The following is a 20,658-nucleotide window of genomic DNA, read 5'->3' as shown; positions in this document are numbered from 1 at the left end:
CAGTTGCTTACCACAGAAAAGATGTATTTCTTTCTTTTTTTTCTAAAGATTGGCACCTGAGCTAATAACCGTTGCCAATCTTTTTTCTTTTCCTGCTTTTTCTCCCCAAATCCCCCCAGAACATAGTTGTATATTTAGTTGTGGGTCCTTCTAGTTGTGACATGTGGGATGCCACCTCAGCATGGCCTAATGAGCAGTGCCATGTCCGCGCCCAGGATCCGAACTGGCGAAATCCTGGGCCACCAAAGTGGAGCGCGTGAACTTAACCACTTGGCCACAGGGCCAGTCCCCCCAGAAAAGATGTATTTCTTATCCATCTGAAGCCCAGTGGAATCAGACGGGCCTCCTTCATCTTTAAGTTCACTTTCTGGGGGTGGGGGGGGGGGTTGGTACCCTATAGATTCGCCTTGGCAGGTGAACAGAGAGATGGAGGGTCCCTTGGAATATCTGTGAGGGCCTGGCCTGGAGCTTCTCTGCTCACCTCCCATTGACCATAACTTAATCACAGGGTCCCAACCTAACTGCAAGGGAGGTTGGAACACACAGAAGAGCAAATAATATGAGCACTACTTATATAAAATTATGCATTTGGCATGATATAAGTAATTTCTGAGGTTTCTCTATTACAAGTAAGACACTTCCATATGGGTCTCTGCAAGGCCAAGGCCATTTTTCAGTTGACAACCCTCCTTTGACTGCAAAAATATCCAGCGATCCAGAAACTTTTGGGTATTGCTGGCATTCATTCCCTACTTCTCTGCATGGGGACACCCCCTATAATCTGTGTATTGGAACTTTGTTTTACAATGGCTACCGATGCTCAGAAGCCTTGGGAGGCCTGAGACAAAGTTTACAACACATAGAACGTGGCCTTCTGGAGCTCACAGACTCCTTAGCAGCCCTTCATGCTGCCAAAGCAATGTGGTGGGAGCATCCTGAAACTGCTGTGTCTCTGGGTCCCCAGGACCTAACGGAATAAAAATCAAAACTGATGTGGGACACATCCACAACAATGGCTAAAGTTAAAAAGATTGACAATACCAAGTGTGGTGAGGATGTGGGGAAACTGGAACCCTCATATATTACTGGTGGAAGTGTAAAATTGTACAGCCTTTTTGGAAAACAGTCTGCAGTACTCATAAAGTTAGCCAGATATTTACCATTTGTCCCAGCAATTGTACACCTTAAGTATTTACCAAAGACAAGTAAAATCCTATGCTCATAAAAATGTGCACAATATTGTTCATAGCAGCTTTATTCCTCAAACCCCAAAAGTAGAAACAACTCAAATGTTGGAGTGGTGAATAGATTAAAAATTGTGGTGGCCACATACAAAGGACAACTACCTGGTAATAGAAAGGAGCAAGGTAAGAAGACACACAAGGACATGGTTGAATTTCAAAACCCGCTAAGTGAAAGAAGCAAGACTTAAAAGCCTGATTCCATTTATATGACATTCTGGAAAAAGAGAGACTAGTAACAGAAGGCAGCTGAGGGGTTGCCTGGGGCTGGGTGGGGCCAGTGGTCAGGGGAGAAGATGAAGAGCAAAGGGGTACCAGGAACTTTTAGGATGTTGGGGCTGTTCTATGTCTTGATTGTGATGGTGGTTAAACGACGCTATACAATTACCAAAATTTATCCAACTGTATGCTTAAAACTGGTGAATTCTATGCAAGCAACACTATAAGCAAAAAAAAAAAAGGCGGAGGATAAGGTGACAGCTGGCAAAAATACTGACCAAAATCAAACCAACCAACCACGACTCCACCACAGTCCGGGGCTTGAATTCCTACCAGCCAAGTGGCTACACCCCAGTCTCTCCCAGTCCTTTCCCTTGCTGAGCGTGGGAGGGCTGCCCGCTCCTTTTTTGCAAAACCGGTGATCAACCGCGCCCTCCACTGGCTAAAGCTGCTACCTTCATTTGCGGCAAAGCACATTGCCCCTCCCGGCCGGCCGCTCTGAAGGTAGCTGCCGCTTTTGTCGTTGCCATTTCCCTGGGGCCGCAGCGTCCGGCCTCATCTACTACTAGGAAACAGGTGCGCACGTGCGGGGGGTGGGGGAGGGCGGCATTTGCTCTGGGGCCGCAGGGTTTTTGGGGACATGAGTGTGGTGGAGGTCTCCTTCCTCCTGCCTCCCACTTAGGTGCCTTGCGAGGTGCCACACCTACGCTCAGGTGCCAAGTACCTCTACCCACTGCGCAGGTGCCTGTCAGATACCTTCCCTCCTCGCGCCCCGCCCCCCCCGCCCCGGAGGGTCAGGCCTGAAAGTAAACTGGGGGGCAACCAGAGCCTTTGGCTCGGGCTTTTTTTGTCGCACCCCCAACTCTCTCCTTCCCCGCACTAGCCCTCCCGCCCCGCAGCCCCTGCGACGTCCCCGCAGCCGCAGCACCATCGCCCCTGTCCTTCCCTGACTCTGAGGCCAGCGACAGTTTCTTTTCTATCCCTTGCTCCGGGAAGGGGGCCACTATGCGTAGGCAGGCTCGCAGATTCCCGTTCCCACAGACGCAAGCGACTCAGCTCCATCGCCCCGCCCCTTTGGCTAGTTTCTGCCGGCTTCCCACAGCTCTCCGGGATGAGAAATGAACCGGCTACAGCTGGGCATATTTTCCTGTGTGTTTACCTCCAGGTCCCGCCAGGGCACCTTCTGGGAAAAGAACTTAACCATCAAGATGGTTTGAGCTTGGGATGCCTGCTTGGGCTCATCACCACAAGGGGATGCATTCGGTAGATACATTGGGCCAGTTCCAGACTCGACAGTCTCTTTTACTAATTTTGGTTTTTAGAAATTATTTTAATTTTTAAAAATCTAATCCATATACGTGGTAAACAGAAGCAGTATCAAACGATGTACAATATAGGTGCGTCTCTCTCCCACCTTTGCCTGGAAGAAAACGTCCCCGACCTCATATTTCCTTCCAGCCATTTCCCAAGCATGGTTAAGTCTATTTGTCTATGTAAGCAAATGAGACATACCTATCGGTCTTTTGTTTGTTCTTTTAATCTATTGTGTCTTGTGGAATCTTTCCACATCAGCGTATAGAGAGCTCCTTCATGCCTTTAAAGCAATGGTTCTCTGAGTGTAGTCCCCAGGCCGGCTACACCAGCATCATCAGGGAATTTGTTAGAAATGCACGTTCTTAGGCCCCCTTCCAGACCAATTGAATCAGAAACCGCCAGCTGGGGCTTGCTGGTGACTGTTTGAACAAGCCCTCTGTGCTCAGATTTGAGAACCCCCCTGGGGGCAGGGGGCTGTTCATTGTTTTGGTGTGCCATAATTCATTTAGCTAATTAAAAAGATAAAATATTTTGAATTGTTTTAAATAGTAAATCTGATATTAACACCACTTAAAGATGATCTTACTTACATAACCCAGTGAGAGGAGAAAGCCAAAATAAAGATACATTCTTAACCCCAAGAGAAACTTCATGGTTTTCACATGGGTTTGTTTATTATTACAAGACCCATGAGGTCACAGTTGGTGGTGAAGTGTCTCAGGTTGATAAGCAGTTAAATCTGTTGTGCAAACATAGCTTGCAAGCGAACAACATAATCCTCTAAAATAAGCATTTCTATGCAGTTTCCGATGACAAACACATGATTTCAAAGTTACAGGTCAACATTTTGATAGATAACTATGAAAACAGGCCTCTAAATATTAGGACAGCTTCTTGCTCTTTTTAGTAAACTGATTTTAACAGAAACTCAGTTTCATCTGCACAGGATATGAATAGGTAAGGACTTATTTTAGTGTTACAGTAATTAGTTGGCAAATATTCTCTAACTGCCTTCTTATCTTTTTTTTTTTTTTTTTTTTTTTTTTTTTTAAAGATTTTATTTTTTCCTTTTTCTCCCCAAAGCCCCCCGGTACATAGTTGTGTATTCTTCGTTGTGGGTTCTTCTAGTTGTGGCATGTGGGACGCTGCCTCAGCGTGGTCTGACGAGCAGTGCCATGTCCGCGCCCAGGATTCGAACCAACGAAACACTGGGCCGCCTGCGGCGGAGCGCGTGAACTTAACCACTCGGCCACGGGGCCAGCCCCAGCCTGCCTTCTTATCTTTTTAAGCAACGGATCACGGCTAACCAGATGCTTCTCTCATGGAAAGCACTTACATGAACAACATCTTCATTCAAAGTTTTCACGATACGTTTGAAACTTGTGGTCCATAGTTTCAAACTGTAATTTTAACCAAGATTGAATCAAAGTATTTGAGCTTTCAATTTTCTACTTCACTCCATCTTCCAATTTAGACTCCTTCCAGTTTTTGGCCTAACCAATTATTGCTTCAGTAGCATCTCCCCACACACATGCAAAAATTATTGGGCAGGGTAGATCCTTTGAAGTGCAACTGTTATGTCAAAGATTATGTGCATTTTACATTTGATAGAATATTGCCAAATTATAATTTAAAGAGGTTGTTGCAATTTACATAATATATTAAAATGTGCATTTTCTACATCCTTGCTAACATCTTGTATTTTTAAAACTTTTAAATATTTTGTCAATGTGCAAGGCAAAGAAGAGTGGTTTCTCCTTGTCGTAGTTCCGTTTATTTAATTACGAGCCATTTGGATTTCTTTTTCTATTTATGCTTCTTTCCCAGTTTTCTATTCTATTTTAGGTCTTCCTTATTAATTTGCAAGTGTTCTTTATATGTCAAGTAAATGAGGCCTTTGTTATCTGTGTTGCAAAAATCTTTTTTTTTTGTTATCTTTTCATGTAGGTCTTTCATACAGAAAATTTTTACCTTTATATGTCCAATTGATCAATCTTTGTTTTTATGGATTCTTGGTTTTAGGTCTTCTTTTGAAAAACCTTTCCTTTCCCCAAGGTAGAGACCACAAATGTATATTAAAAAGCCAAAAGTACCTAATCAGTGAAAGTACAGTCATTCTCCACGACCCCTCTAGAATTTGCACCAGCCAAGCAGGCTGAGGATGCAGTAGAAATCACCACCCCTGCATCTTTCCAGTCCTTGACCTCAGCACTAATCTTGGCAATTCTCAAGGATGCAGAGGGGTCAGTTCCAGGGGACTCCATTTGGCCCCTCCAGCCATAATGGCCTTTATCCCGTAGGTCAGGGATCCAATGTGAGCATTTTGCCAGTTGCCAAGTTTATCTATTTCTTCTGTACATCTTGGGATTGAGGAAATAACCGCAGTAAGTGTCCATGTTGAACCTACTGTGAGAAGGACTTGGTCCAGCACACAGTCCATCACCTGACCTCTGTGAGCTCCCATTCTGAGTGGTGGTCCAAGGTGATATTTCAGGTCTCTGGGGTTTCATGTCAGTTCAGAGCCAGTATCTAATAACTCCTGGGAGGTTTGTATATTTTCCTTTCTCTAGTTCCAGGTACCGGAGTAAATGGCCACAGTTTGCTCTGGGAAAGCTTTGGAAGAAAATCCTTATTATGCTCTATGGCTGCATTATCCTCTATGCTTGGGCATTCATTCTAGGGTCCAGGTCTGTGAACTGGGAAAGAGGCCATGCATCCCTCTAGGATAATTTGATTTAGGTTTCTGCCCACCAATCCACATTTTTTTCTGCCAATATATGTTGTACAGTTGTCCCATCCCCAGCATACTTTTCAATGCTTTTGTGTGTGGAGAGTGCTCCGGGATCTGCCAGTAGGGTACAAGTGGGTGTGTGTGTGGTGGTGGGAGTAGGTGTGGGGGCTGCTGAGCAGGTTGCACATAGTAGGTTCATCTTGATGTCCCTGTCTCCTTGAGCCTTTGCAGGAAGGTTCTGATGATTCCCTCTGAATGTAGGCAACTGTGGAAGGCAGCATAGTTGCAGATGGAATTAAGGTGCTAATCAGCTGACCTTAAGGAGAGGATCCTGGGTCATCAGGGTGGTCCCAAAATAATCACAAAGGTTCTTAAATGGAGAAGAGGGAAGCAGAAAAGTCAGTTGAGAAAGAAGGCATTGTGAGAAGGATTCTACTGGCTGTTGCTGGCTTTGAAGATGGTGGAAGGGCACCTGGAAGGAGTAAAACAGATTCTCCCCTGGAACCTCCAGAAAGGAATGCAGTCCTGCCAACACCTTGACTTTAGCCCAGGGAGACCCATTTTGAACTTCTGACCTCCTGAACTTAGGAAGTTCTAGATAGTACTTTATATTGTTTATGTTGTTTTAAGCCACTAAGTGTGTGGTAATTTGTCACAGCAGCAATAGGAATACAGCTCCCACTGAATCCGAGTTTCAATTTAATGTTACTCCCAGGTTCTAGAGTCAACATATTACATCCTGAATCTCAGATGAGGATACTCATGAAAATAAATTTAGCCTTATCAGGCCTTATTGTCAGTGGTGTACTGATAAATGTTTAACAATCAGGAATCCAAGGGGGTAAAAAGAAAAGCCCTGATTTATTATGTTAGCCTATTTCCAAGTTGCAAATATTCTCACCATTACTCACTTCAAGCTATAAACATCTTATTACTGAACACAGATTTGGGAAGAGATGTAGAGTAGCCCACTATTATGTAGTATTTCCCTCATATAGATACAGTAAAGCCAAATAATCTCAAAAGCGTAGATAATAGTAAAGTGTAGTGAAGATAAGTGGGAGTGATGATTTAAGTATGACCTTTATTTTTATGTACTGATTGTAAGTTTATGTGATTTACGTTTTAATAAGGGCTATGTTTTACAAATATTTCATAAAATCCTTGAAAATTTAACAATTGGCTCTCACAAGCTGATTTTAGCCAGCTCTTGAAAACCAACACTTACATTTCATCCTCTTTCATCCATCATCCTTAGATTGCATTCTTATATGTGCTCCCTGGACTCCTGCACACAAATGGATGAGGTCAGTGCAGGCCCAGTGTTTATCTGGGCTACATTGGGATCAATTCTTCTTGTAGGCCCGGAGGCACATCCTGGTGGCTGTTGAAAGGTTTTATGCAGGTGTAGGTAGTTTCCTTCCATGTGAGAGGGACTACCTCTGAGGACAAGGCAGATTTAAGGGGAATAGGGGGTTTAGAATTCTCAGCTCCATCCCTGTCTGCTCAAATAGCGCCATCTCGGGGCCGGCCCTGTGGCCGAGTGGTTAAGTTCGCACGCTCCGCTGTAGGTGGCCCAGTGTTTCGTTGGTTCGAATCCTGGGCGCAGACATGGCAGTGCTCATCAAACCACGCTGAGGCAGCGTCCCACATGCCATAACTAGAAGGACCCACAACGAAGAGTATACAACTGTGTACCCGGGGGCTTTGGGGAGAAAAAGGAAAAAATAAAATCTTTAAAAAAAAAAAAAAATAGCGCCATCTCAGAGTCCCACTCCTTTCCCATCAGAGCCCTACATGAGTTCGGTGGTTCTCAAAACCTGCATCAGAATTATCTGGAGGACTTGATAAAACTCGGGTCCTGGGCCCCATCCCCAGAGTGTCTGATTCAATAGGCCTTGGGCGGAGCCTGACAATCTGCATTTTTAACAAGTCTCTAGCCGACACCGTTGCTGCTGGTGTGGAACTACACTTTTAAACTGTCTTAGTTTGAGAGCCCTGGTGGGTTTGAATATTTATTGCAGTTTTGCAACCATGACAACCAGGTGTTGGGCTTGGCTCACAGCCACATCTGCCTGGGATTACAGGAGATGCGAGATGCCTTCAAAGCTGCCAGAGAGGCTGCTGACTTTCCAGTTCTGTTCTCAGTTGGACATTCACAGCCTTCACTTTTCCTTTTCCCTCTGCACTCTCTCTAGTTCCATTAAAAAAAGTCAGCTGACCCTACAATCTCTATAATCACTACTTCAGTTAGCCTTTGAAGTATAACAAACCACCATAAAATAGAATGGCTTAAGAAAACAATCATTTTATTTACTTACAATTCTGTGGGTCAGCTGGTCGCTCTTTTCAAATCTGAACGGCTTGACTGGTGTTGGACGGTCTAGAACAACATGACTGGGGCCTCAGCTGGGATGCTGGAGATGCCTGGGATGGCTAGGGCCTCTCTTCATGCGGTCTCATCCTCCAGCTGGCTAGCCCAGGTGTTCTCATGTGGTGGCCCGCGGACTGCCAAAGAGCAGCAAGAGAGGGGCAAGCCACAAACGCACGAGCACTTCTGCAGCTTCTACTTGTGTCACATTTGTTAGCATCCCAAGAGCCTAAGGAAAGGACAGCTAAGGCCAGAATCAGGGGGCAGAAATAAACTCTACCTCTTGATAGGAGGAGCTGCCAATTACTGTGTCCATGTTTTTCCAGTTTTATTTTTTTAAATTTATTTATTTATTGAGGAAGATTAGCCCTGAGCTAACATCTGCTGCCAATCCTCCTCTTTTTGCTGAGGAAGACTGGCCCTGAGCTAACATCCCTGCCCATCTTCCTCCACTTTATATGTGGGCTGCCTACGACAGCATGGCTTGCCAAGTGGTACCATGTCCTCACTGGGGATCCAAACCAGTGAACCCTGGGCCGCCAAAGCGGAACGGGTGCACTTAACCGCTGTGCCACCAGGCTGGCCCCTTTCCAGTTTTATTGATATATAATTGACATAACATCATCTAAGTTTAAGGTTAAAATGTAATGATTTGATATTGCTCAGTGATCACCACAATAAGTTAACATCCATCACCACAAATAGTTACAAATTACTTTTCCTTGTGATGAAAACTTTCAAGATCTATTCTCTTAGCAACTTTCAAATATAAAATACAGTATTGTTAACCATAGTCACCTTGCTGTACATTAGATCCTTGGAACTCATCTTATAACTGAAGTTTGTACCTTTTAACCACCTTCACTCAGTTCTCCCCCACCCTACCTCTGGCAACCACAAACCTGATCTCTGTTTCTCTGAATTCGGTTTGTTAGAGTCTCCATATAAGTGAGATCATACAGTATTTGTCTTTCTCTCTCTGATGCTTCCTTTAGCATAATGCCCTCAAGGTCCATCCATGTTGTCATAAACGGCAGGATTTCCTTCCTTTTTACGCCTTAGTGGTATTCCTGTGCCTCCTGCCCCCCCCCTTTTTTTTTGGTCTACACAATCCCTATCTTTGCTGTAGTAAAGAAGGGACACAATCACTTGACTTCCCAATGTCTTATACTCCACTTATACTCCACTTCACCCCATGCAACCTCTGGTGAATAATTCAGATAACCATGATGCCACCACATGGTATGAATAACTTGTGCTCCATTTCCCTCAACAAAGGAGTTTTCCATGAGTAAAACATGCTCATAATTGCATTTTGAGGCTGTTTCCTAGGGACACTTCCCAAATGAATTACTGAGTCAGTTAGAGTCCTGGCAGGCCAAAGACGGCATACTCAAACTGGATACTCTGAGGAAAGTTTACTAAAGGGATTATCTACCAAGCTGTAGGCAGAATTAGAGTCATTGGTCACATTTAGTACAGTCTCCTGGAGTTAGCACTTGCAGGGAGTTGTTACATCCTAAGCCTGACAGGACAAGGGAAGGCCAGAATTTCTGGAACCCTCGGAGGGTAGCCGTATGGGGTAGTTACCTGACAGTAGTGGAAGCCTTCTACAGATGATACAGTCAGCTCCTGGTGACCCAATGGGGCAGGAGCCAAGGGGATAAAAGCCTTGACCTCTCTCTTCTCCTGCCATCTGATCTCCTGCTGCTGTCTCCCCTTGGCCAATCCCAACTGACAGCCAAGGAGAAAGGGGCCATTGGTGCATTCCCAACAGGGCAACCTCCCAAGGCAAAGAGCAAGGTGGTTGGAAGGGCACATGAATGGCCTTATTCTGAGCAGGGCAGGCCAGTCTGTCCATGCCTGGGTCAGATGAAGGAAAAATAATATTCCTTGTGATAACAATGTCTAACTCTCACCCTTTCCAATTTACAGGCCTTGCTCATGTGCATAAGCTCATCAAGGATACAAATCAACTCGAAGGAGGTTGGTGGTATTCCCAGTTCATAGACAAGGCAACTGGGTAAGTAAGTTGCTGGGCATCTCTGAACTTTAAAGTCACACAGCTGGTTAGTAAGATTAGAACCCACTTGTGTTCTTTGGGTGTATCAAAATGCTTCTGTCCAGTTGAGGCGACAATGTAAGCAGACTCTTCAAATTAAAATTAGGGCTGCCATAACAAAGTCCCACAAACTGGTTGGCTTAGAACAACCGAAATTTATTGTCTCACAGTTTTGAAGGTGAGAAGTCTGAGATCAAGGTGGCAGCAAGGTTGGTTTCTCCCTGAAAGAAAATCTGTTCCACGACTCCCTCCCAGTTTCTGGTGCTTTGCTGGCAATCTTTGGCATTTCTTGGCTTGAAGGTGCCTCACCCTCATCTCTGCCTTCATCTTCACGTAGTGTTCGTCCCGTGTCCATGTCTCTCTCTGTGTCCAAATTCCCCCTTGTTATAAGGACACCAGTACTATTGGCATAGGGCCTGCCCTAATGACTTCATATTAACTTGACCATCTGTGAGGACCCTATTTCCCATTAAGGTCACATTCACAGGTACTGGGGGTTAGGTCTATAACATCTTTTTGGAGGATGCAATTCAACCCATAATGGTGCTCTATTATCAGACATATCAGCTTTATTTATTGAAGGTTCTACACCTTTATAGTACTGAGAAGAGGCAATTTACAATGTGAGGAAGAGTTTAATACTGTTTAAGTACCGTGCTTTGGCTGTATTGTGTTCTCTGAAAACTGTTCCAAGAATCTTGTAATCACTGCTAATTAAAATATGTTATTAGCTGAACAATAGCTTCCCTAATTGTACCAGGTAACTGGGAAATCCCCAAACAACAAATAGAAAGATAGTGAAAGACCCCGGATCTGTTTCTTTTGTGGAATTTAAGGGTAAGTGATGCCACCTCTATGGCCAGAAGTCTGGTTTCCGGTTTCTCCTTACCCGGTTTTAATCTGTTCCAAACGGTAGGTGTCGCTGTTGCCTGCTCTGTGGTTCTTCACTCTCAATAAAAACCCTTGGGTAGAAGAACTAACAATACATTCATTGAATGAGAAAATTTATCTGAGGCTACTGCTCCCCGCAGCTTTGCAACTGCTCATCATTTTCTCATTCACTCAACTGTGCAATCCATTTGGGGACATTTCTGTGGCAAAAGTAAAACCTTGTGGGCTTTTCTCCAGGACTCTTCTCAGCCTCCTCCTTTGTGGGTACTGACTCAGGACAGCAGGCTGAAGACTGTGTGCTTGGAAAGTTAGGCACAAGGCCTGTGCAGTTCAAGTCCACATGGTCATATGGCCCCACACTGCTTCTGGCCTGCTGGGCAGCAGTCAGCAGTAGTTTCTGCTCAGTGGGCTGCTGGGATTATCCTCTGTGATGATGTGGCTCCTGTGAAGCATGGCCTGGCCTAGCATGCATGTAGTTCCTGTGCTCACCTTTTGTTAGAGCTAAGGTGTGTATTTCAAATTACCAGCTGGGTCTCCATTTCAAGGTTGACTTTAATATTTTTGAGGAAGGGTCTCGTGCAGCACTAGTCAGGGTGAGGAGGAGGGTGGGGTGGGGTCCTCCTATTCAAACACTCTGATTCCCACTGTGGGCATAGGGCCCACTTGGTGACCAGGTTGTCAGGAGTGCTCTCCTTTGCTCTGGCTTGTAGGATAACAGATGGCAGGAAGGTGCGTTCCTGAAGGCTCTGGCTCAGAGAATAAAGCTCTTCCTTTCTTCTCTCCCCCTTCAAACACAAACACAACAAATGCACAGCTCCCCAGGAAACGTGGGGAAGGAATCCTGCGCTGTGGGAAGGATAGGTGGGGCAGGGGATGAAGAGGAAATAACATCTGCTTGGGCAAGCTGCAGGGGCCTGGAGGCACAAGGACAGGCCAGCTGCTCCTGGGAGGGGCCAGTGGAGGAAGGGCAAGGAAGGAAGGGAAGCAGAGTTCAGGGACGGTGTGCGGCCACCTGTTTCAGATGTGGCTGGAGGTTTATACAGCAGCAGCCTCTCTGTGGTGGCCTCTGGGAGTGGAGTAGTCCTTTCATGGATTTCCAACCTCCGGAGTGGGTTAGGATGACTGTAACCATTGGTGGGGTTGCTGGGGCTGGTTCTGGGCCACTCCTGATCCCAATTACTCAAATAGACATAGGTATTGGTATAATTTGCCCAGTTTTGTATTTCTTTACCTGTATTACTTTCCTACTTTGGAAAGGCAATGTGGTAAATGTGTAAGAAAGTTGTGCTTTAATTTTTATACCTTTTGTAAGAGTTTTCAAACAAATAGCTATATAACTGAACGAAATCTCTTATCAAACTCTTAGTCCTGACTTTTAGTTAGGGCTGGACCTAAGATTGTGGTGACATTTTAGGAAGCTCTCAGATCAATCAGATGTAAATTCCTTGGAGCAGGGGTCATTTTCTCATTTTGTATCTGCATGGCTGAAAAACAAATGATGGACACTGCATAAATAAATGGTACTTCTCATTATTAATGAAGATTTTCCCCCTTCTTCCAACTAGTTGGAGAGACAAACCAACAATTATGATACCTCTTACTATTTATAGTAACAGCCTCTTCCATAACCCAGCCTTTAGGGAGGGGAGCACAGCTTCAGGGACAACTTCCTGGGGAGGGGCTGAGTGAGCTGAGAGGGCTGAGCAGGAATCAGAGGGTGTGAGAGTGTCTCAGTCCCTGGGGCACCTGTGTGACAGCCCAGAGAGGAGGGACTGCAAGTACAAACAGCCAGTGTGGCTAGAAAGAAAGGGTGGAACCAACTGGCAGGTTTGCATGAGGGAGTGAGGCAATTGGCTCTGTCTTAGCAGGATAACTCCTTTGCAGAGTAGAGGGCAGACAGGAAGGGAGCTGAGGATCACTCAAGGTAGGGGGACCAGTGCACACGAATTTGTAGATGTCAGATGAAGACTGGTCAGGATCTGACCACGCTGGTCCATTGGGCTAGAAAAGAAGTGAACTGACGCCCAAGCCATCCAGGGGCTAGGAAAGGTTGGGCATCCCACAGCTGATGCCCAGAGAGCTGCCTGCTGGGGCGGTGCTTGCAGGCGCTTCTCTGAGAATAGCAGCACATGGGGTGGGGATCAGGCTATAGACTGTGCTGAGAGGTGAGTGGGTGAGTGCTGGAGAAGTCCTTTGGGACTCAGCATGGAGAAGATTGGCGTAGGTGGGAGGTGGAGGCGATAAAGCCAGGCCTATTCAGAGGAGGTGGAGACCATCAGTGATGAGGTAGGAGCAAAGGTATGGGGCCCAGTTTGGAAACTCTTGAACTACGTGACTGCGCATGAAGGGCAGCGCATGCGCGTCTCAGCCTGGGTGTGTCCAGCTGCAGAACTCGCCCCACGGTGGCACTGATACACGTGAGCCTTTGTCATCTGCTTCCCTCAGTGGATATTAGAAGCTGACGTTGACTGCGGCGCATCTGCGCCACGGCTATATACACTGAAATCGCCTGGGAGCTTCAAAAAGCGGTGATATCTGGAATCCGCCCCAGCGATTCTGATCTAACTGGGGTGCGGGACCATTGACCGTGGCAGGCTTATATAAGCCAGGCATTATACTAATAGCTATGTACATGCATTATCTCATTCAGGCCTTTTAACTGGTGGTTCTCAAAGCGGGGTCCCCGAACCAGCAGCGTCAGCATTCCCTGGGAACTTGTTAGACGTGTAATTCTCTGGTTCCTACTGAATCAAACTCTGGGGGTGGGACCTAGCAATCTATTTGAATGAGAGGGAAAATCATCTCTAGTTGAGAACCACTGATTTAAGGAATAAATCTCTAATAGTGAAATTTCAGGTATCAGTAAGTTATGTTCAGAAATGTGTTGGAGACAGAAGGATCCTCTCATTGACTCCCAGATAATACCCACAGGCAACTCTCACCTTTCCTACCCTTTTAACTGGAGCAAAAGTGAGCATGTGCTGTCTGTACGCCTTATCCTTCTATAGAATAAAAATCTGTTAAACACGTCAAAACAGAACACTGGTGATTACTTCCTTCTAAGATGACTCTTTTCTCCCAAGAGTCACAATGAGCAGCATGCGTTTTGTCCTTTCTCCTCAGTGTGAGGGATAGAGTTTGATGTTTTGTACGAAAGGCAAAAGCTACGCTCTGCCAATTCCTGAGCCTGCAGGACCAGCTGCCATTTCTCTTACGTTCTAAGAGCTCCCCCATGCGGTAGCTTCTGCGAAAACGGGGGCGCTCTTGCTCTGCTCCCCTCAATTTGTTCCAGGTGTGGATGTCAGCTCGAGGAGGCAAGGCGTGGTGTGAGGGATCTTTGGGATAACAGTCGTGACAGTAGCAAAGTGTTATCCCTCCTGATTCCAGTTAACCTTTTAACTACCTTCAATTTCTTATCCAGAAGAAACTAGTAATGGGGGAATGAGAGGAACGGAAGCTGGCTCCCTCGTGTAAATGTCGGAGGGGGACCCCCTCCCCCTCTTCAGGTAACTGCTTTTGGCCTCCGTGTCCTTTGTCCCTTGAATGGTGGGCCTTGCTCAGCACTTCCTGGTGCCTATCCTACAAAACTCCTGCTGTTCTGCAAACAGGTACATCAGCAAAAAGCCGGGTTTGTTTACTGCAGGACTTCTCAGGGCATTTACAATTCAAATGGGCCTTGTGAAACTCCAATGAAATAGCTACAGTGTGCAGAGTTTTCCTAACTCTTAAACACAGAATCTCACTTACAAGGGGTGTATACAAGCCTGGTGTTCCATGGACCACATTCTGGGAAGACTGATCTGGTTGTGGCTGGCAAGGAACTAGCGATAACTAGCAGTGTCAATGAGGAAAGAGGGGATTCTGGAGTTTGGGAATATAGATCCTATGGCCTCCTTGCTGAGTAAATGGGCAACACCTTCCCTCTTTTCCTACTGGCTCGAAGTCTTTGCTCCTGAGTACTTTTCACCTCTAGTTTTCTGCTGGGCTTTAAATGCACAAGTGCATCTCAAACACAGCACCAGGAATCTCTTTAGCTGCTTATGTACAATTTATGCCCTATCCATAAGCCGTCATGTCATTTTATATTCCTAAAGTAACGCCGGCTGAGCCAGCCTGGAGAGGAGACTGCCAAGTCTTTACTGCCTGGAAGGAGGGACTATGCAGAGGAAGCTCTTCCCCTCACCCCTGCTTCCCATTCTAGTGAAATAATGACTTTGTTCTACAAGTACCATGGAAAGAAAATGCTCAGTCCAGCTCTCGGAAACACCCAGAATAAATCAAAGTTTGCCTGATAATATGCTGATGATGCAGATCTGGCAGTTAGTGGAACAAGTGTGCTCCTATTCTATTTTATTTGAAAGCCCTATTTATGGATCGATTGTGAAACAGGGATAATAGATCCAGGGAAGCTCCTCCAGTTTAAAACCACCAAAGATGTTGACTTCTAGGGGCCGGCCTGGTGGTGTAGTGGTTACGTTCATGTGCTCTGCTTTAGCGGCCCGGGGTTCACAGGTTTGGATCCTGGCCGTGGACCTATGCACCATGTATCAAGCCATGCTGTGGCGTGCATCCCACATGTAAAGTAGAGGAAGATGGGCATAGAAGTTAGTTCAGGGCTAATCTTCCTCAAAAAAAAAAAAAGGAAAAACAGATGTTGACTTCTCAAAGGCCTGAAGATTGCCAGCAGGAGTGTGTGTGATGGGGGGAGAGTATTGTGGATGCTGTTGTCACCCCACCCTGATTGGGTACTGGCTGCCAACAGCTCCCGGGGCTCCTTGGTCTCTGAAGAATTGCCCTTAACCAAATGGGATCCACCTCACCACTCTTGCCCATGAACGGCACCTCCCAAACCACCTGCCCAGGGGCAGACCATGGCCATTGACTGAGCGGCACGAGCGTGCAGAATGCCAGCTCCCCCGCCCCGAGACAGCACTATTTCTTTAGTACATTCTGCCATTTTGGGTTCCCGGTGGGCTCAGGCTGAAGCCAGGTTCCAGCTGAGCCTACCTCCCTGTCCACTTAGCTCTCTTCCCTGCCTGGCTGCTTCCCTTACACCCAGTGTTACCAGATCTAGTAAATAAAAATAACAACACCCAGTTCCATTTAAATTCAGATAACCAACGAATAACGTTAGCATAAGTGTGTTCCATGAAATATTTGGGCCATGTTTGCACTAAAGTTATTTGTTGGTTTTCTGAAATTAAAATTGAACTAGGCATCCTGTATCCTATCTGCAACTCTGCTTGTACCCCTTCTTCCCAGAGCATGCCCCCAATAAATCAGTTGAACAAGAGCTCCTGTCTCAAGCTCTGCTTTTGGGAACCTCCTAAGAAAGTCGGGGGTGGGGGGAGGAAGTAGGAAAGGAATAGACACAATTTGAGCCACTCAGGACCCTTTATTCAAAACCACCTGGTGAGTGGCCTGTAAGCAGCTTCTCTTGCAAGCAGAACTCTGGGACTCTGAGGACCAGACCCAGAGGGAGTTCTGCCTGGCCCCTGTTGGGAACAATTGGTCCCCTGAGAGAACACAATGGCCACCCAGTCTCCCCAGAGCAGGATTCAGCTTTCCTGGGCTTGACCTAATTAAGCATGAAATGTCAGTGGGAATAGATGCAAAAAGATTTTATTTTTCTTAAATGATGCTTCCTTCCCAGCTCTCATGGATTACAGGAACTGTACTGCTAATGTTACCTCATTGACTTGAGTCCTAACAGCGACGATTTAGCTTCATTTCCTCATCTTTCAACACAATACTCCTCTGGTCTCACGTGGCCGTGTTCATCTGAGGAGTGCCATAGCTCTCAAAGTGCACGTGTGAAGTTGAACTGGCCCTGTGATGTGTGTTTGGCTTTGTAAAACGGACTCATCTGGGAGTCTTACGTATCTTATGAAATAATTCGTTGCAGTGCACTATTTTCTAGTATAGGATAATGATATCAAACTCCAATGTGCTAATTTGGGGATCTTGTTAAAATGCAGGTTCTGACTCAGTCTGTGGTGGGCCTGAAATTCTGTATTTCTGACAGCTCTCAGGTGATGCTAGACATCAATATCATCTTCTTTGTTAAAATTATTTTTTGGTGATGATGATTGGCCCTGAGCTAACATCCATTACCAATCTTCCTCTTTTTACTTGAGGAAGACTGTCATTGAGCTAATATCTGTGCCAATTTTCCTCTGTTTTGTATGTGGGATGCCGCCACAGCATGGCTTGATGAGCGGTGTGTAGGTCCCCACCTGGGATCCGAACCCTCAAATCCCCGGCCACTGAAGCAGAGGGCTTGAACTTAACCACTATGCTGCTGGGCTGGCCCCCAAACCCTCCTCTTTTTATAGATGAAAAACCAGCCCAGACGAGCACACAGGTGGCTAACAGCAGAGCTGGGATTTAAAACCGGGTGATCTGGCCCCAGGGCCCATGAACTTTACCACAAAATCAGGCGATGGGGAAGCTGATTAAAAGACTGGGTGGACTGGACAGGTGTATAGGTGAATTGACAGGACACTGGGCCAAGAGACTGGCTGTAGCTGTGGCCAGATCACCTGGGTTCAAGTTCAGCTACTACCTGTCACTGCACGAGCTTGGATGTCACTAACTTGTTTATGTCACTGAGTTGGGGTCGTAAGAGGGACCCCCTCACAGAGCTGTTGGAGAGTTCCGTGGCATAATCCATGTTAAGTGCTTAGTACTGAGGCTGTCAGAGGAAACACCTGATGACTAGTTATTGTTACTGTAACCTCAGACAGTTGTCCTGGTGCAAGCAAGGCAATGCACTGTGAAGGACTTGCTGTGGCCCCGGGCTGGCCTGCACTCGAATGCAGTCCTTTCCTCTCACTGTCTGCTTTTACTCATTGTCTTGCAGCAGCTTCTGTTCCTTTAGGATGGAGCTTAAATGATCATGTTCTGGTCCTGCAACTTCTAGAAGTCTGTGTAGGCATGCTGCAGCTGGCACCTATTAAAAACAATACAGGCTTCTAAAGGGAGGCAGGCAGCATTATACTCCAATGCTCAAATGTAGCAGCAACAATCCCTGCCACTAAAGGGACGTCTTCACAGGGAAAATGGAGGGGAACACCAGGCCATTGTGGGAATAATCAGCTAGTGTAGACAGTATACCCAAACAATTCAGCCCCGAGCCCCTTTTTTGCTTCAGTAGAGCTGATGGCTTAATGCCTTCATAACTTGCGTCCTTATGGCAACTCCCCATGTCACTTGGCTTTAACAAACTGAGTCTCCCTGGGGCGAGCATAAATTGCCGTAAATCCATTCCATCTTGGCAGCAGGGCGTTAACTACATCCACCCTGAGCGTGGGTCCCCATATTCTTGTCACCTTTGTGGAACGACCAGGTCTCGGTACATAAAAGGCACTGCCACTCACGGACACTCTTGACAGTATCAGAATTTCACCGGTCTGCAGGAAGCAAAACACTCAGAGCTTCCAAAAGAAGGAAGAGTGCTGTGTATGTGGAAAGACTTTGCTTTTTCTTTTCAGCTGTGAGTGATACATAAAATTATGACTAGATTATGATTCTTTAGGATTTGGAACAGGGTGAGGTTTGTTCTCATTATTCAAGTATAAAATAAATTATTACTCATAACAACCAAGGTCATTTAAAACACTGTTCTAGATGTGGATTCAATAATCTTCTTTTCTAGGGCAGCACTGTCTGGTAGAAGCTGCTGCAATGATGGAAATGTTCTAGGTCTGCCCTGTGCAATAGGGTAGAGGGTAGCCCAATGTGGCTCTGGAGCACTGGAAATGTGTCTTGTGTGGCTGAGGATAGAATTTTTAATTTTAGTGAATTCCAATTATCTATTTAACTTAAATAGCCACACGTGGCTAGTGGCTACTGTCTTGCAGAGCAAAGTTCTAGAGAGAGAAAGAATTATGCATCGAAGTCTCGGGAGGCTTACAGTTAGCAGAGGGAATAGTAGGAGAATCTGAAGTCGGCAAATTAAGTATAAAATATTGGCCAGCCATCACTGGTTTTCCCTATTTGCCTGCTCACTCCATGGGAGGTTACTCTACAAGGATGATAATGTAATGAATTAAATCTTCAGTCTTTTCGACTTGCCTAGCAGAAAGAATTGGTTGTTATGGTTCAGAGACTATTAGTGAACAAGGCTGCAAATTGTAAAGATGTAGTGTAACGTGATTCTATTAAGGACAGGCAGAGAGAGTTCTCGGTTGGGAGATTGGACTCCCTCCATCCTGCATGGGTATCACATTTTGCCCTCTCTCTTCTTTTACTCATCTACCTTCTCTCTGTTCCCCACCCCAGCCTATGATTCAGACCCACCCAGGGAAGCTCCAGGAATTCTTTCCCGGTAGAAATGATGTTATATAATAATGTAGCACGGATGATTCTTAGTCCCCTTGGGTGTGAAGAAATGTCTTTATTTTCTTTAAACAAAATTGCCAAGCTGGTCGGGAGTTTAATCTCAGGTATTTTGGCAGGCTGCCTCTTGGGTGCGGTGCTCAGTGCTGCTCCTCTGAGATCCTGCCGCTCCTGTGGTACAACCAGGGGAGAAGGCAAAGATCCTGGAGCTGCAGAGTGGCCTCCACTCTCCACTCCATCCCAGCTGCCCCTGTCTGCCCAGGGTGACCCCTCAGAGAGCTCAGCTTGGCTGAAACCACAGACAGAAAGTGAGGTGGTCTTTGTGCCCCTGAAGTAAGAGAATGCAATGGCCTGTCTTCCTTCCTGGAATTGAGGGGGGAAAACATTCAGGGAACAACACCCAAACTAGCCACGTTTTAAGTGCTCAACAGCCGCACATTGCTCGTGCTACTGTATTGGAAATGTCTAGAACATTTCCATCATTGCAGCAAGTTCTGTGGGTCAGTGCTGGTCTAGACCAAGCCCCATGGTAAGATTGTACGTGCATTAGCCCATTTAGTTTTTACAGCATACCCATGAGTTGAGTAGGAGTAGTATCATCACTTTAGAGAGAAGGAACGAAAGCCCAGAGAGGCTTCAGGTTAACCAGGGACCCACTGGCTGAGTTGAGGTTTTCAATCCGGGTCTCTCTGACCGCTGGTCACATAGACCTCAGGGCTTACAAGGGTCCTCACCTCTGCACCAGTGTGTGGCTATCTTAAGACCGCCTTAAAGAAACATTCAGAATATCCTGTGAGAACGTTGCAATTACAACAGAGAGAGAGAGGATTCGATAACTGAAAGAATGACTTCTTATCTTTGAGTGGCGGGCTGTGAGAGCAGGCATTTTTGCCTCATTAGCTACTAGTCTCAGCGCCAGAGAGATGTGGGAATCTCCGTGGTCTGTCCTCATTGCCTTAAATAACCGAAGATAAAGCCCAAGCTTCTCAAACAATAGTGTGGTTGTTCACCTCTCTGCTTTTAAGAACAGCGTCAGTTATCCAGCAGATAGATGGAAGCCTAACTGTGACCAGATTCAGGTCTCACCAGTTTGGTGCTATAACAGGGACCTGTCTGGGCCTGAGTCTCAGCGTCCCGCCCCAGCCCCCATCCCAGGCCCTCCCAGCAGCCTCAGCTCCCAAGCCTTGCTGACTGCAATTAGAGCTCAGGGCTCAGACGGGCAGGGCAGGACCCCAAGTGAAGTGGGAAGGAGGCGTCTGTGCTTTTCCCTCTGCTTCTGGGTGTCAAGGGCGTCTGAACAGATGCCCTGCTTCTCCCGAGATCGGTGGCTCGTTCATGGAACTCACAGGTCTAAGTAGGAAACCAGCTGAGAAAAAGCAGAAAAGAACAGAGAAAGACTAAGAAGAAGAGATTAAAGACTTTTCCTTTGATTAATTTTTCCCCATTTATGCTTTGTAGGCTACACGATGGATTATACTGGAAGCATTTA

At 46.1% G+C, this 20,658-nt stretch overlaps 1 long non-coding RNA gene across 6 annotated transcripts in view; it reads left to right on the top strand.

The window, feature by feature from the left end:
* Positions 1–20,658, top strand: part of LOC123283779 (uncharacterized) — a 78,396-nt gene that overhangs the window by 46,465 nt on the left and 11,273 nt on the right. For 4 of the 6 annotated variants that reach the window (XR_011503447.1, XR_011503445.1, XR_011503441.1 and 1 more), the window contains one exon: positions 9,812–9,899. This is a non-coding gene — a long non-coding RNA (uncharacterized lncRNA). Of the gene's footprint in view, positions 1–1,908; positions 2,037–9,811; positions 9,900–20,658 lie in introns of those variants that run through there. The other 2 variants (XR_006524464.2, XR_011503443.1) reach the window with 1 other exon arrangement.

Source organism: Equus asinus, chromosome 1 (genome assembly GCF_041296235.1).
Source record: "Equus asinus isolate D_3611 breed Donkey chromosome 1, EquAss-T2T_v2, whole genome shotgun sequence".
Taxonomy (NCBI): domain Eukaryota; kingdom Metazoa; phylum Chordata; class Mammalia; order Perissodactyla; family Equidae; genus Equus; species Equus asinus.
Note: the sequence above shows the minus strand (reverse complement) of the source record. Positions and strands in the feature narration are given on the sequence as shown.